This window comes from Symsagittifera roscoffensis, chromosome 9, assembly GCF_963678635.1.
Source record: "Symsagittifera roscoffensis chromosome 9, txSymRosc1.1, whole genome shotgun sequence".
Lineage (NCBI taxonomy): Eukaryota > Metazoa > Xenacoelomorpha > Acoela > Convolutidae > Symsagittifera > Symsagittifera roscoffensis.
In genome coordinates this window covers 27,140,962-27,159,138 of record NC_087070.1, presented here as the reverse complement: position 1 = coordinate 27,159,138, position 18,177 = coordinate 27,140,962, and positions in this window count along the sequence as shown.

The following is an 18,177-nucleotide window of genomic DNA, read 5'->3' as shown; positions in this document are numbered from 1 at the left end:
ATATCAAGATGACTTAACTAGCCACACAGTGTCCTGAAAAATGAAAAAATTTGTACCACAAAAGATCGCATCAAGAACGAACACAAAAAATGACATATTTTAGAAACATAAAGACCAAAATCGAAAACTTAAAACTCCCATCAACTTTCAGCAAACCCACAATGCATTAATAACCCAAAAAAATGTCGCTGTGTATTTCAAAGATGTCAAAACTGAAGAAACATTCAGTAGCCGAGACCAGAAGCTAGTGGAAACTACCAATTTGTGACGACAACTTTTTTCGGACAAAAAATCACCACAGCGCAAATCCGATTCTGCAAAGATCGCTAACCCAGTAGAATTAAAGATTGGAACAACAATGAACTCATCAAGACTTCTTAACTAGCAACACTGTCCTGGAAAATTAAAAAATTTGTACCACAAGAATCGCATCAAGGATGAACACAAAAAAAGACATCTTTCAGAAACATAAAGACCAAAATCAAAAACTTAGTACTTTCATGAACCGTCAGCTTACCCACAACGATTTAACACATTAACAACCCAAAAAAACTGTCGCAGTATTTTTTGGTTGACAAAACTGAAGAAACATTCAGTAGCCGAGACCAGAAGCTAGTGGAAACTACCAATTTGTGACGACAACTTTTTTCGGACAAAAAAATCACCCCAGCGCAAATCCGATTCTGCGATATTTCAGAAACATAAATACCAAAATCCAAAATCCAGAAGTCCCACGAACAGTCAGCATACCCACAACGCACTAACAAACCAAAAAAGCAGCGCTGCGTATTTCAAAGATGTCAAAACTGAAGAAGCGAAAGAAAAATTGAAAACCACATTTCAGAACAACAACAAAAGCAACAATGAAACAACAACAGCAACATCAACTACAGCACCAACGACAACAACTACAGCAAGGACGACAACAACAGCAGCAACAACATTCAAAACAAGGATCATCCGAATGGTGATACTCCCATTTGAATTCATCAATTGTACTACGAGATACTTATGAAAATATATGTAGAGTTATTAAAAAAACCAGACCCGTAACATCTAAAATTGAACAGAACAACTGACTAAAACTATTTAACAGCATAGCGGATAACAACAGCATCAATACTGTTATAGTTTACGCTTAATATCAAAGTTTTATCATCATATCTCCAATGCACATTGAGTTATCAAATCTGTTATCGAGCTCTTCAACTATTATTAAAGTTTCTCTACCAAATCTGTAATAAATTTTCCCCTATACTCATCAAATCAAGCAAAATGGGGTATTGCGAGAAAGCTCTTCTCAAGAACAAACGGATGGTACCACTTCTAATTGGTTCTATCAATTTTTCGACGAGTTGTTCTTAAAAGACTGATGTGTACCCCATTAAAAAAAGACCTGTAACAACAAAAATTGACTAAAAAACCTGTCTAAACCTACTTTAACCCTAATCCTGATTAGAACATCATAAATACTGTTGTGTTCTACGTTTAAGCCCAAAGTTTTACCATCCTAGCTTCAAAATACAAGGATTTATCACATCTTTTATCGAGCCCTTCAACTGGTTTTAACGTTTCTCTAATAAATATGCTTATATTTTTCCTAAATACCTACCAAAACAAACAAACTCGTGTACTAGGAGAAAGCCCTGTTCAAGACCAAAAAAAATGATACCCCTCCCACTTAAATCCGTCATCTCAACGAAAAGTTCTTTGAAAAAACTAATGTGTACTCATTAAAAAAAAGTCCTGTAACAAGAAAAAGGGCTTTAACAAAAAATGACCGAAAAACGTGACTGAAAACACTTTAAAAGTATAACTGATAAAAACATCATTAATAAGGTTGTATTTTACGCTTAACCTTAAAATTTCATCATCTTAGCTTCAATATACAATGAGATATCACATCTTTTAACGAGCCCTTCAACTGGTTTTAACGTATCTCTAATAAATATCCATATAGTTTTCCTAAATACTAAACAAAACAAACAAACTAGGGTACTAGGAGAAAACCCTGCTCAAGACCAAACTATTGATACCCCTTCCACTTAAATCCGTCATCTCTACGACGAGTTCTTCTTAAAAAACTGATGTATACTCATTAATAAAAAAAAAGTACTGTAACAACAAAAAATGACCAAAAAAAATGACTGAAAACGTTTAACTGTAAATCTGACAAAAACATCATCTCATCAACACTATTGTACTTTACGCTTAACCTCAAAGTCTAATCATCCTAGCTTCAATATACAATGAGTTATCACATCTTTTATCTAGTTCTTCAACTGGTTTTAACGTTTCTCTAAAAAATATGCAAATATTTTTTCTAAACACTTAACAAAACAAACAAACTCGGGTACTAGGAGAAAGCCCTGCTCAAGACTGAACTAATGATATTACTCCCACTTAAATCTGTCATCTCAACGAAAATTTTTCCTAAAAAACTGATGTAAACTCATTAAAAAAAGACCTGTAACAACAAAAATTGACTGAAAAACCTAATTAAACCTATTTTAACCGTACTCATGATGCTAACATCATGAACACTGGTATAATCTACGCTTAAGCTCGAAGTTGTATCATCCTAGCTGCATTATACAGAGATTTCAAGGCTTGGTCCCATATAAGGATAGTCAACTAGCATGGAGGTCATCACGAAAAAAATTCAAAGACCGGTCAAAACAAGCAAAAACGGGTACTGGAAGACAGTATAGCCCACGACTGACTGACTGATAGCTTTTATTATCAAACATGTCAAAATAGCAAGGTTTTTATAATATACACTACTTATTATTCTGTTTTTATGAAAAAACACTTTTGAGTCGAGTAAGCACAAAAAGCGCCTACCCTAAGTGCTTAGTTGAAAAACATGTACAAAGAAAAAACTGGGTAACTCCAGTTTTTAATCATCCAAAGGTTCATTTTGATCATATATAAATGTGTACAGGTGACAAACGCCTTTGAATGCAAAAATTCAGATCATATTCCGCTGAACATCATAAACAAGTTAAGCATAAACTAAAGCTTTGGGTTTATCTTATAAAGAAAAGAACTAATTCAATTTTTAATGCTTACAGCACAATTTAATGTGCTTTAATTCTAAACCTGCTTCTGAAGTCGCTCCGATAGCTACCTCATTTGTTCAAACTTAAAATTTGTCACAGATGTAATTGCAAAATTCAATGTGTTATTTTGCTACTTTGCATAAATTTTTCTTCGGACAAAAAATCACCACAGCACAAATCTGCTTCTGCAACGATCGATAACTAAGTAGAATTGATGAGTGGAACAACAATGAACATATCAAGATGACTTAACTAGCCACACAGTGTCCTGAAAAATGAAAAAATTTGTACCACAAAAGATCGCATCAAGAACGAACACAAAAAATGACATATTTTAGAAACATAAAGACCAAAATCGAAAACTTAAAACTCCCATCAACTGTCAGCAAACCCACAATGCATTAATAACCCAAATAAATGTCGCTGTGTATTTCAAAGATGTCAAAACTGAAGAAACATTCAGTAGCCGAGACCAGAAGCTAGTGGAAACTACCAATTTGTGACGAAAACTTTTTTCGGACAAAAAATCACCACAGCGCAAATCCGATTCTGCAAAGATCTCTAACCGAGTAGAACTGATGAATGGAACAACAATGAACACACCAAGATGACTTAACTAGCCACACAATATCCTGAAAAATGAAAAAAATTGTACCACAAAAGATCGCATCAAGGATAAACACAAAAAAAGACATATTTCAGAAACATCAAGACCATAATCAAAAACTTTGTACTCCCATGAACTGTCAGCAAATTCACAACGCGTTAACAATCCAAAAAGATGACGCTGTGTATTTTAAAGATGTCAAAACTGAGGAAACATTTAGCCAAGACCAGAAGCCAGTGGAAACTACCAATTTGTGACGACAAGTATCTTCGGACAAAAAATCACCACAGCGCAAATCCGCTTCTGCAACGATCGCTAACACAGTAGAATTGATGAATGGAACAACAATGAACTCATCAAGATGACTTAACTAGCCGCACAATGTCCTGAAAAATGAAAAAATTTGTACCACAAAAGATCGCATCAAGAACGAACACAAAAAAAGACATATTTCAGAAACATAAATACCAAAATCCAAAACCCAGAAGTCCCATGAACACTCAGGATATCCACAACGCATTAAAAACCAAAAAAGCAGCGCTGCGTATTTCAAAGATGTCAAAACTGAAGAAGCATTCAGTAACAAAGACCAGAAGCTAGTGGAAACTACCAATTTGTGACGACAACTTTCTTCGGACAAAAAATCACCACAGCGCAAATCCAATTCTGCAACGATCGCTAACCCAGTAGAATTAATGATTGGGTCAACAATGAACTCATCAAGAATTCTTAACTAGCCACACACTGTTCTGGAAAAAGAAAAAATTTGTACCACAAAAATCGCATCAAGGATGAACACAAAAAAGTATATATTTCAGAAACATAAATACCAAAATCCAAAACCCAGAAGTCCCATGAACAGTCAGCATATCCACAACGCATTGAAAAACCGAAAAAGCAGCGCTGCGTATTTCAAAGATGTCCAAACTGAAGAAGCATTCAGTAACCAAGACCAGAAGCTAGTGGAAACTACCAATTTGTGACGACAACTTTCTTCGGACAAAAAATCACCACTGCGCAAATCCACTTCTGCAACGATCGCTAAACCACTTAAATTGAGGAATGGAACAAAATAGAACACATCAAGTTTTCTTAACTAGCCAAACACTGTCCTCAAAAACGAAAAAAAATGTACCTTAAAAAATCACATCAAGGCTGAACACAAAAAAAAAGACATATTTCAGAAACACAAAAAACAAAATCAAAAAAAATTGTACTCCCATGAACCTTCAGCATACCCAAAATGCATTAACCACCCAAAAAAATCGTCGCTGTGTATTTCAAAGATGTCAAAGCTGAAGAACTATTCAGTAGCCAAGACCATTGGTGGAAACTACCAATTTGAGACAACTTTTTTCACCACAAAAAATCACCACAGCGCAAATTTGCTTCTGCAACGATCGCTAACCCAGTGGAATTGATGAACGGAACAACATTGAACACATCAAGATTTCTTAACTAGCCACACACTGTCCTGGAAAATGAAAAAACTTGTACCACAAAAAAATCGCATCAGGGATGAACACAAAAAATGACATATTTCAGAAACATAAAGAAACAAAATCAAAAACTTAGTACTCCCATGAATCGTCAGCATACCCTCAACTCAATAACAACCCAAAAAAGCGTCGCTGGGTGTTTTGAAGATGTCAAAACTGAAGAAACATTCAGTAGCCAAGACCAAAAGCTAATGGTAACTACTAATTTGTTATAACTTTATTGAGATAAAAACACTCCATCTCAAATTCGCTAGTGCAATGACCACTACCACAGTAGAACTGAATAAATGAATAAAAATGAGCACATCGAAATGATAATATCAGCCAGACGCTGTGATCAAAACTGGAAAAACTTTCAACGAGAAAAACTGCATCACTGATAGACACATAAAAAGACATGATTCCACAGAAAAAAACGAAAACAATTATTAAGCACTCCCAGGTAACAACAACAAGTGAAAAAAGCATTATCAACCCCAAAAAGGCCGCTCTGTCTTTCAAATTCATGAAAACAAGAAATGTCTGTTAGTCAAGACCCTAAAGAAAGAAAAACTGGCAGTACTTTGACGACAATTTTTTCAGACAAAAAATCACCACAGCGCAAATTCGTTTCTGCAACGATCTATAACCCAGTAGAACTGATGAATGGAACAACAATGAACACATCAAGATGACTTACCTAGCCACACAATATCCTGAAAAATGAAAAAATTTGTACCACAAAAGATCGCATCAAGCATGAACACAAAAAAAGACATACTTCAGAAACATAAAGACCAAAATCAAAAACTTAGTACTCCCATGAATTTTCAGCAAACCCACAACGTATTAATAACCAAAAAAACTGTCGTTGTATATTTCAAAGATGTCAAAACTGAAGAAACATTCAGTAGCCATGACCAGAAGCTAGTGGAAACTACCAATTTGTGACGACACTTTTCTTCGGACAAAAAATCACCACAGCACAAATCAGCTTCTGCAACGATCGCTAACTAAGTAGAATTGATGAGTGGAACAACAATGAACATATCAAGATGACTTAACTAGCCACACAGCGTCCTGAAAAATGAAAAAATTTGTACCACAAAAGATCGCATCAAGAACGAACACAAAAAATGACATATTTTAGAAACATAAAGACCAAAATCGAAAACTTAAAACTCCCATCAACTTTCAGCAAACCCACAACGTATTAACAACCAAAAAAAACTGTCGTTGTATATTTCAAAGATGTCACAACTGAAGAAACATTCAGTAGCCATGACCAGAAGCTAGTGGAAACTACCAATTTGTGACGACACTTTTCTTCGGACAAAAAATCACCACAGCACAAATCTGCTTCTGCAACGATCGCTAACTAAGTAGAATTGATGAGTGGAACAACAATGAACATATCAAGATGACTTAACTAGCCACACAGTGTCCTGAAAAATGAAAAAATTTGTACCACAAAAGATCGCATCAAGAACGAACACAAAAAATGACATATTTTAGAAACATAAAGACCAAAATCGAAAACTTAAAACTCCCATCAACTTTCAGCAAACCCACAATGCATTAATAACCCAAAAAAATGTCGCTGTGTATTTCAAAGATGTCAAAACTGAAGAAACATTCAGTAGCCGAGACCAGAAGCTAGTGGAAACTACCAATTTGTGACGACAACTTTTTTCGGACAAAAAATCACCACAGCGCAAATCCGATTCTGCAAAGATCGCTAACCCAGTAGAATTAAAGATTGGAACAACAATGAACTCATCAAGACTTCTTAACTAGCAACACTGTCCTGGAAAATTAAAAAATTTGTACCACAAGAATCGCATCAAGGATGAACACAAAAAAAGACATCTTTCAGAAACATAAAGACCAAAATCAAAAACTTAGTACTTTCATGAACCGTCAGCTTACCCACAACGATTTAACACATTAACAACCCAAAAAAACTGTCGCAGTATTTTTTGGTTGACAAAACTGAAGAAACATTCAGTAGCCGAGACCAGAAGCTAGTGGAAACTACCAATTTGTGACGACAACTTTTTTCGGACAAAAAAATCACCCCAGCGCAAATCCGATTCTGCGATATTTCAGAAACATAAATACCAAAATCCAAAATCCAGAAGTCCCACGAACAGTCAGCATACCCACAACGCACTAACAAACCAAAAAAGCAGCGCTGCGTATTTCAAAGATGTCAAAACTGAAGAAGCGAAAGAAAAATTGAAAACCACATTTCAGAACAACAACAAAAGCAACAATGAAACAACAACAGCAACATCAACTACAGCACCAACGACAACAACTACAGCAAGGACGACAACAACAGCAGCAACAACATTCAAAACAAGGATCATCCGAATGGTGATACTCCCATTTGAATTCATCAATTGTACTACGAGATACTTATGAAAATATATGTAGAGTTATTAAAAAAACCAGACCCGTAACATCTAAAATTGAACAGAACAACTGACTAAAACTATTTAACAGCATAGCGGATAACAACAGCATCAATACTGTTATAGTTTACGCTTAATATCAAAGTTTTATCATCATATCTCCAATGCACATTGAGTTATCAAATCTGTTATCGAGCTCTTCAACTATTATTAAAGTTTCTCTACCAAATCTGTAATAAATTTTCCCCTATACTCATCAAATCAAGCAAAATGGGGTATTGCGAGAAAGCTCTTCTCAAGAACAAACGGATGGTACCACTTCTAATTGGTTCTATCAATTTTTCGACGAGTTGTTCTTAAAAGACTGATGTGTACCCCATTAAAAAAAGACCTGTAACAACAAAAATTGACTAAAAAACCTGTCTAAACCTACTTTAACCCTAATCCTGATTAGAACATCATAAATACTGTTGTGTTCTACGTTTAAGCCCAAAGTTTTACCATCCTAGCTTCAAAATACAAGGATTTATCACATCTTTTATCGAGCCCTTCAACTGGTTTTAACGTTTCTCTAATAAATATGCTTATATTTTTCCTAAATACCTACCAAAACAAACAAACTCGTGTACTAGGAGAAAGCCCTGTTCAAGACCAAAAAAAATGATACCCCTCCCACTTAAATCCGTCATCTCAACGAAAAGTTCTTTGAAAAAACTAATGTGTACTCATTAAAAAAAAGTCCTGTAACAAGAAAAAGGGCTTTAACAAAAAATGACCGAAAAACGTGACTGAAAACACTTTAAAAGTATAACTGATAAAAACATCATTAATAAGGTTGTATTTTACGCTTAACCTTAAAATTTCATCATCTTAGCTTCAATATACAATGAGATATCACATCTTTTAACGAGCCCTTCAACTGGTTTTAACGTATCTCTAATAAATATCCATATAGTTTTCCTAAATACTAAACAAAACAAACAAACTAGGGTACTAGGAGAAAACCCTGCTCAAGACCAAACTATTGATACCCCTTCCACTTAAATCCGTCATCTCTACGACGAGTTCTTCTTAAAAAACTGATGTATACTCATTAATAAAAAAAAAGTACTGTAACAACAAAAAATGACCAAAAAAAATGACTGAAAACGTTTAACTGTAAATCTGACAAAAACATCATCTCATCAACACTATTGTACTTTACGCTTAACCTCAAAGTCTAATCATCCTAGCTTCAATATACAATGAGTTATCACATCTTTTATCTAGTTCTTCAACTGGTTTTAACGTTTCTCTAAAAAATATGCAAATATTTTTTCTAAACACTTAACAAAACAAACAAACTCGGGTACTAGGAGAAAGCCCTGCTCAAGACTGAACTAATGATACTACTCCCACTTAAATCTGTCATCTCAACGAAAATTTTTCCTAAAAAACTGATGTAAACTCATTAAAAAAAGACCTGTAACAACAAAAATTGACTGAAAAACCTAATTAAACCTATTTTAACCGTACTCATGATGCTAACATCATGAACACTGGTATAATCTACGCTTAAGCTCGAAGTTGTATCATCCTAGCTGCATTATACAGAGATTTCAAGGCTTGGTCCCATATAAGGATAGTCAACTAGCATGGAGGTCATCACGAAAAAAATTCAAAGACCGGTCAAAACAAGCAAAAACGGGTACTGGAAGACAGTATAGCCCACGACTGACTGACTGATAGCTTTTATTATCAAACATGTCAAAATAGCAAGGTTTTTATAATATACACTACTTATTATTCTGTTTTTATGAAAAAACACTTTTGAGTCGAGTAAGCACAAAAAGCGCCTACCCTAAGTGCTTAGTTGAAAAACATGTACAAAGAAAAAACTGGGTAACTCCAGTTTTTAATCATCCAAAGGTTCATTTTGATCATATATAAATGTGTACAGGTGACAAACGCCTTTGAATGCAAAAATTCAGATCATATTCCGCTGAACATCATAAACAAGTTAAGCATAAACTAAAGCTTTGGGTTTATCTTATAAAGAAAAGAACTAATTCAATTTTTAATGCTTACAGCACAATTTAATGTGCTTTAATTCTAAACCTGCTTCTGAAGTCGCTCCGATAGCTACCTCATTTGTTCAAACTTAAAATTTGTCACAGATGTAATTGCAAAATTCAATGTGTTATTTTGCTACTTTGCATAAATTTTTCTTCGGACAAAAAATCACCACAGCACAAATCTGCTTCTGCAACGATCGATAACTAAGTAGAATTGATGAGTGGAACAACAATGAACATATCAAGATGACTTAACTAGCCACACAGTGTCCTGAAAAATGAAAAAATTTGTACCACAAAAGATCGCATCAAGAACGAACACAAAAAATGACATATTTTAGAAACATAAAGACCAAAATCGAAAACTTAAAACTCCCATCAACTGTCAGCAAACCCACAATGCATTAATAACCCAAATAAATGTCGCTGTGTATTTCAAAGATGTCAAAACTGAAGAAACATTCAGTAGCCGAGACCAGAAGCTAGTGGAAACTACCAATTTGTGACGAAAACTTTTTTCGGACAAAAAATCACCACAGCGCAAATCCGATTCTGCAAAGATCGCTAACCCAGTAGAATTAAAGATTGGAACAACAAAGAACTCATCAACACTTCTTAACTAGCCACACACTGTCCTGGAAAATGAAAAAAATTGTACCACAAAAATCGCATCAAGGATGAACACAAAAAAAGACATCTTTCATAAACGTAAAGACCAAAATCAAAAACTTAGTACTCTCATGAACCGTCAGCAAACCCACAACGCATTAAAAATCCAAAAAGATGTCGCTGTGTATTTCAAAGATGTCAAAACTGAGGAAATGTTCAGTAGCCAAGACCAGAAGCTAGTGGAAACTACCAATTTGTGACGACAACTTTCTTTGGACAAAAAATCACCACAGCGCAAATCTGCTTCTGCAACGATCGCTAATCAAATAGAATTGATGATTGGAACAACAATGAACTCATCAAAACTTCTTAACTAGCCACGCACTGTCCTGGAAAACGAAAAAATTTGCACCACAAAAAATCACATCAAGGCTGAACACAAAAAAAGACATATTTCAGAAACATCAAGACCAAAATCAAAAACTTAGTGCTCCCATGAACTTTCAGCAAACCCACAATGCATTAATAACCCAAATAAATGTCGCTGTGTATTTCAAAGATGTCAAAACTGAAGAAACATTCAGTAGCCGAGACCAGAAGCTAGTGGAAACTACCAATTTGTGACGAAAACTTTTTTCGGACAAAAAATCAGCACAGCGCAAATCCGATTCTGCAAAGATCGCTAACCCAGTAGAATTAAAGATTGGAACAACAAAGAACTCATCAACACTTCTTAACTAGCCACACACTGTCCTGGAAAATGAAAAAAATTGTACCACAAAAATCGCATCAAGGATGAACACAAAAAAAGACATCTTTCATAAACGTAAAGACCAAAATCAAAAACTTAGTACTCTCATGAACCGTCAGCATACCCACAACGATTTAACACTTTAACAACCCAAAAAAACTGTCGCTGTATTTTTTGGTTGTCAAAACTGAAGAAACATTCAGAAGCCGAGACCAGAAGCTAGTGGAAACTACCAATTTGTGACGACAACTTTTTTCGGACAAAAAATCACCACAGCGCAAATCCGATTCTGCGATATTTCAGAAACATAAATACCAAAATCCAAAATCCAGAAGTCCCATGAACAGTCAGCATATCCACAATGCATTAACAAACAAAAAAAGCAGCGCTGCGTATTTCAAAGATGTCAAAACTGAAGAAGCGAAAGAAAAAATGAAAACCACATTTCAGAACAACAACAAAAGCAACAATGAAACAACAACAGCAACATCAACTACAGCACCAACGACAAAACTACAGCAACGACGACAACAACAGCAGCAACAACATTCAAAACAAGGATCATCCGAATGGTGATACTCCCATTTGAATTCATCAATTGTACTACGAGATACTTATGAAAATATATGTAGAGTTATTAAAAGAACCAGACGCGTAACATCTAAAATTGACAAGAACAACTGACTAAAACTATTTTAACAGCATAGCGGATAACAACAGCATCATTACTGTTATATTTTACGCTTAATTTCAAAGTTTTATCATCCTATCTCCAATGCACATTGAGTTATCAAATCTGTTATCGAGCTCTTCAACTATTATTAAAGTTTCTCTACGAAATCTGTAATAAATTTTCCCCTATACTCATCAAATCAAGCAAAATGGGGTATTGCGAGAAAGCTCTTCTCAAGAACGAACGGATGGTACCACTTCTAATTGGTTCTATCAATTTTTCGACGAGTTGTTCTTAAAAGACTGATGTGTACCCCATTAAAAAAAAGACCTGTATCAACAAAAATTGACTAAAGAACCTGTCTAAACCTAATTTAACCCTAATCCTGATTATAACATCTTAAACACTGTTGTGTTCTACGTTTAAGCTCAAAGTTTTACCATCCTAGCTTCAAAATACAAAGAATTATCACATCTTTTATCGAGCCCTTCAACTGGTTTTAGCGTTTCTCTAATAAATATGCCTATATTTTTCCTAAATACCTACCAAAACAAACAAACTCGTGTACTAGGACAAAACCCTGCTCAAGACCAAAAAAAATGATACCCCTCCCACTTAAATCCGTCATCTCAACGAAAAGTTCTTTGAAAAAACTAATGTGTACTCATTAAAAAAACGTCCTTTAACAAGAAAAAGGGCTTTAACAAAAAATGACCGAAAATAAGACTGAAAACTTTTTAACAGTAAATCTGATAATAACATCAAAAACACTGTTGTGTTCTACGCTTAACCTAAAAATTTTATCATCCTAGCTTCATTATACATTGAGTTATCACATCTTTTATCGAGCCCTTCAACTGGTTTTAACGTTTCTCTAATAAATATGCATATATTTTTCCTAAATACTTACCAAAACAAACAAACTCGGGTACTAGGAGAAAGCCCTGCTCAAGACCAAACTAATGTTACTACTTCCATTGAAATCCGTCATCTCTACAAAAAGTTCTTTCTAAAAAACTGATGTGTACTCATTAAAAAAAAGTCCTGTAACAATAAAAAGGACTAACAAATCGACCAAAAAAGTGACTGAAAACACTTTAACAGTATAACCGATAAAAACATCATTAATAAGGTTGTAATTTACGCTTAACCTTAAAGTTTCATCATCTTAGCTTCAATATACGATGAGATATCACATCTTTTAACGAGCCCTTCAACTGGTTTTAACGTTTCTCTAATAAATATGCATATAGTTTTCCTAAATACTTAACAAAACAAACAAACTAGGGTACTAGGAGAAAACCCTGCTCAAGACCAAACTATTGATACCCCTTCCATTTAAATCTGTCATCTCTACGACGAGTTCTTCTTAAAAAACTGATGTATACTCATTAATAAAAAAAAGTACTGTAACAACAAAAAATGACCAAAAAAAATGACTGAAAACGTTTAACTGTAAATCTGACAAAAACATCATCAACACTATTCTACTTTACGCTTAACCTCAAAGTTTTATCATCCTAGCTTCAATATACAATGAGTTATCACATCTTTTAACGAGCCCTTCAACTGGTTTTAACGTTTCTCTAATAAATATGCATATATTTTTCCTAAACACTTAACAAAACAAACAAACCCGGGTACTAGGAGAAAGCCCTGCTCAAGACTGAACTAATGATGTTACTCCCACTTAAATCTGTCATCTCAACGAAAAGTTTTCCTAAAAAACTGATGTATACTCATTAAAAAAAAGACCTGTAACAACAAAAATTTACTGAAAAACCTAATTAAACCTATTTTAACCGTACTCATGATGCTAACATCATGAACACTGGTGTAATCTACGCTTAACCTCGAAGTTGTATCATCCTAGCTGCATTATACAGAGATTTCAAGGCTTGGTCCCATATAAGGATAGTCAACTAGCATGGAGGTCATCACGAAAAAAATTCAAAGACCGGTCAAAACAAGCAAAAACGGGTACTGGAAGACAGTATAGCCCACGACTGACTGACTGATAGCTTTTATTATCAAACATGTCAAAATAGCAAGGTTTTTATAATATACACTACTTATTATTCTGTTTTTATGAAAAAACACTTTTGAGTCGAGTAAGCACAAAAAGCGCCTATCCTAAGTGCTTAGTTGAAAAACATATACAAAGAAAAAACTGGGTAACGCCAGTTTTTAATCATCCAAAGGTTCATTTTGATCAAATATAAATGTTTACAGGTGACAAACGCCTTTGAATGCAAAAATTCAGATCATATTCCGCTGAACATCATAGACAAGTTAAGCATAAACTAAAGCTTTGGGTTTATCTAATAAAAAAAAGAACTAATTCAATTTTTAATGCTTACAGCACAATTTAATGTGCTTTAATTCTAAACCTGCTTCTGAAGTCGCTCCGATAGCTACCTCATTTGTTCAAACTGAAAATTTGTCACAGATGTAATTGCAAAATTCAATGTGTTAGTTTGCTACTTTGCATAAATTTTTTTGTTTTTGGTACGGCTTCCCTAATAGGTTTTCCTAGAAACTAAAACTACAATAGGTTCATCGTAATCACTCACTTACTCTGTTTTTCAACCACACAATTGAGCTTCTAATTACCTTGCGCTCCTCAGTAAAAAGTAAAACTCAAAGACACGAGGAAAAACTCAGAATTGATATAAAAGTCAATTTTCGCAAAAGTTGCGATTAGACGAAAACATCTTTTTCTCTCTAATTGGGCAAAAATTGGGAGTGCTTTAGAGAGCTCTAGCCACGGTCTTTTGATTGAAACTTGGATAATGTTTGATATTACAGTTCAATGACATCATGATTTTCTAAGATCATGACACAACTACTCTTTAAAAAAGTTTTACGGTTTTTGATTTTTCAATGGCCAAACAAACCATTGATCAGTTGGTCTAAGACAATGTCGATGAAAATGACATGGCTGCTTCGGTTTTTAGACAATCTTCTCTGTCTCTGGAGGTTAGAATAACTGCTATCAACTCTTGAGTGGGTTTCTTTCTTCTTTTTCTTCAGTAGTCGCCTCCTTTGGGGCTATCATGAATTGGCCCAATCTTCGTCGTTGGTGATGATGGCTGTTAGAAGACGTCAGCTCCATGAAAAACTCCTCAAAATTGCCAGGATTTAATGAATTAGATTATCCGTATTCCTGTTTTTGTCTTCTTCCGCATGAATTCGTATTGCTTTGATGGCAATCCCACACTCCCGTTACCAAATGATGACTTGAGAGGTCATGACTTGAGTGAGATATATAAAAAAGCAAGGTCTTAACTATTAATTATATATTATTACAGCTATCGTTGTTGGTAGTAGCTGGACTAATCGGTTAGTGATTGTTGTATACTTGATCAGTATGAACAATTTGGTGATATTTAGAGTATTATATAATAATCAATCAAACAGCAAAAATTCCGTTAGAAACAATCCACAATTAAAAAGTGATAAGTATTTCTCCTGGATAATGTTTGATATTACAATTCATTGACATCATGATTTTCTAAGATCATGATAATTATCTCCTTTCAAAGTAAAAAAACTTTTGAAACCGTTTTTTTAGCCTAAATTCTCAAAAAAATGAGATAAATCGTGAGTATCACATGATAATTGGATGGACAAACCTGTTTTACTTTTCCCAAAGACAAATATTGCGTCAGTTATTCAGAGTTGATCCAAAGAGAATTGCTGTGGCCAGAAATTTGTTTTTTTTTTTTTTCAATTCTGTTTTCCAAAAATTGTGAAAGCCTCTTAAGAAACCCTAATCCTAACCTAACCCCAACCCTACCTAGAGTCATTTTCGGAAAAGAAGAACTGTGTGGCTCCGACCTTCGAGATCTCAGTTTTACTCGTCGTAAGCTAACAATTTGTGACGATTAAAACTGAGCAAAAAACCTGGTTTTTGATGAGCAAGGTGTTTTAAGTTGAGCAAAATCACTCTTAATTACTTTAAATTCGATTAAAAACAATTTTTAACATTATTCCGAACATCTTGCCGTAATGAAAATATGGTTATAATACAATTTTTATATATGCAAGTTGTATGATAACTATTTTTTTAGCTTCAAATTAAATTTTCGTTTTTGATGAGCAATGTCCTATAAATTGAGCAAAAGCACTCTTAAATACCAGGATTTGTAACCTCTAAAGACCTCTAAAGATTTGTAACAGTACTAGCAGTGCTGATGTCCAAGCTGATATTAGCTCACTCCATCAGTGGACAACACTCAACGGCCTCGAGTTCCATAATGACAAGACTAAACTGCTGCTGGTCTGCAGCTCTGATGTTAATCTGGAACTTGGTGGCTGTCCAATCACCTGGAACTTGGTGATCAAAGATCTCGGGGTCATAATCCAGGGTGACCTCAAATGTCATTCACACGCGCTCAAAACGCTGGCCAAAAGTGGTAAAATGCTTGTTTATTCGTCGTACTATCCCGTATCATACACCTCGCTTTGCGAAGCTGAATCTATACCGATCATGGTTACATGTCAGTATTTAGACAACCGCGTATTCAGACTGGTCAGTATTTAGACAAATACTGTTTCAACCAATCAGAATCGAGACAAAGAAGAAATTAATAAATAATTATTATTTATTTTGGGTTATTTATGTCTTTTCTCGATTCTGATTGGTTCATACAGTATTTGTCTAAATACTGACGAGTATGAATACGCGACTGTCTAAATACTGGCTGCACTCCACCGATCATGTGTCCTATCTGTACTGCTCTATAGCTCTCCCGTCTGGTCACCTGACCGCCAATATTTGAGACGCCTTGAGCGTTTCCAAAGTCGTGCTCTGAGGTGGATAACTGGAATCGATGACTATACTGCCAATATCCGTAGCCTCGATATTCTCCCTATTTGTTTCCAAATTATTGTTATCGACATGATTCTCTTCTGGAAAATCGTTAAAAGCAGACTGACATTAATCCTGATGAAGAATTTTTTGCTAAAAAGTAAATTTCAAACGTTTTCGCAACTATGTGCATCGTCAGGTTTTTTACAATAAACTACTCTAAATGACGATAAAACATCAATTTACAAATGTTATTTACAATAAATCACATACAATTTGCTTCCAAACCATCATGATAAAAAATTAGCCAATCACAGTTGACCTCTAAATTACTATTAAGATTAAAATACTTTTAACCTCTAAAATTAATTAAACATTTTAAAATTAATTTGTCTGGAAGTTTCTGAGTCATAATTGCGATTTAGACATGTACGTTTAATCCTGATGACTATGTAGTACTCGCGTCGCAGTCTGATGTTTCAACCCGTCTGGCGCCCAGTATGGTGTTTAGGCAAAGGAAGACCAGGAAGTTCCAGTGCGACCGCAACTTCTTCGCCCGCTCGGCTACAAACGCCAATCTTCTATCCGCATGTGGTGTCAATTTCGAGAGTTCCCTACATCCGTTCAAGAAGAACCTGCATTGCGTCCTTCTCGATCGTCTTGCGGGATTTGACGTCTCCAACCCATGCACATACTACCTTAAATGTAACTGTTCCCTCTGTCGGTGCTAATATAATCTCAAAACATCTATTCTGTAATAATCTCGATGAGATTTAAGTCTTTTACTACTACTACTACTACTACTACTAAATAATTTAAATTTGTTTACAAACAAGTTTGAACAATTTCTGAAAATCTTGCCTTTCATGAAAGAATGGTTATCATACAATTTTCATATATGGAAATTGTATGATAACCATTTTTTTTAAAAAAAAAAACAAACGTAGTTATTTTTCATCACCAGACTGTTGTATTTGGTTCAAATAGCCGGAGAAACTAGATTGAATCTTTTTTCAATGGTTTTTTGAAATTGTATGCAAATTGTATGATTAGCATTTTTCGATACATTTGATGCAGGCAATTGTGTGATAAGCTTTTTCGGTGTGGGGAAATTTAAAATAAGCATTTTCGGTTTATGGATGTCAACCCGGGGTCACATTACCTTTCCAGGCCTTTTTCTACGTTTAAGCTCAAAGTTTTACCATCCTAGCTTCAAAATACAAAGAATTATCACATCTTTTATCGAGCCCTTCAACTGGTTTTAACGTTTCTCTAATAAATATGCCTATATTTTTCCTAAATACCTACCAAAACAAACAAACTCGTGTACTAGGACAAAACCCTGCTCAAGACCAAAAAAATGATACCCCTCCCACTTAAATCCGTCATCTCAACGAAAAGTTCTTTGAAAAAACTAATGTGTACTCATTAAAAAAACGTCCTTTAACAAGAAAAAGGGCTTTAACAAAAAATGACCGAAAATAAGACTGAAAACTTTTTAACAGTAAATCTGATAATAACATCAAAAACACTGTTGTGTTCTACGCTTAACCTAAAAATTTTATCATCCTAGCTTCATTATACATTGAGTTATCACATCTTTTATCGAGCCCTTCAACTGGTTTTGACGTTTCTCTAATAAATATGCATATATTTTTCCTAAATACTTACCAAAACAAACAAACTCGGGTACTAGGAGAAAGCCCTGCTCAA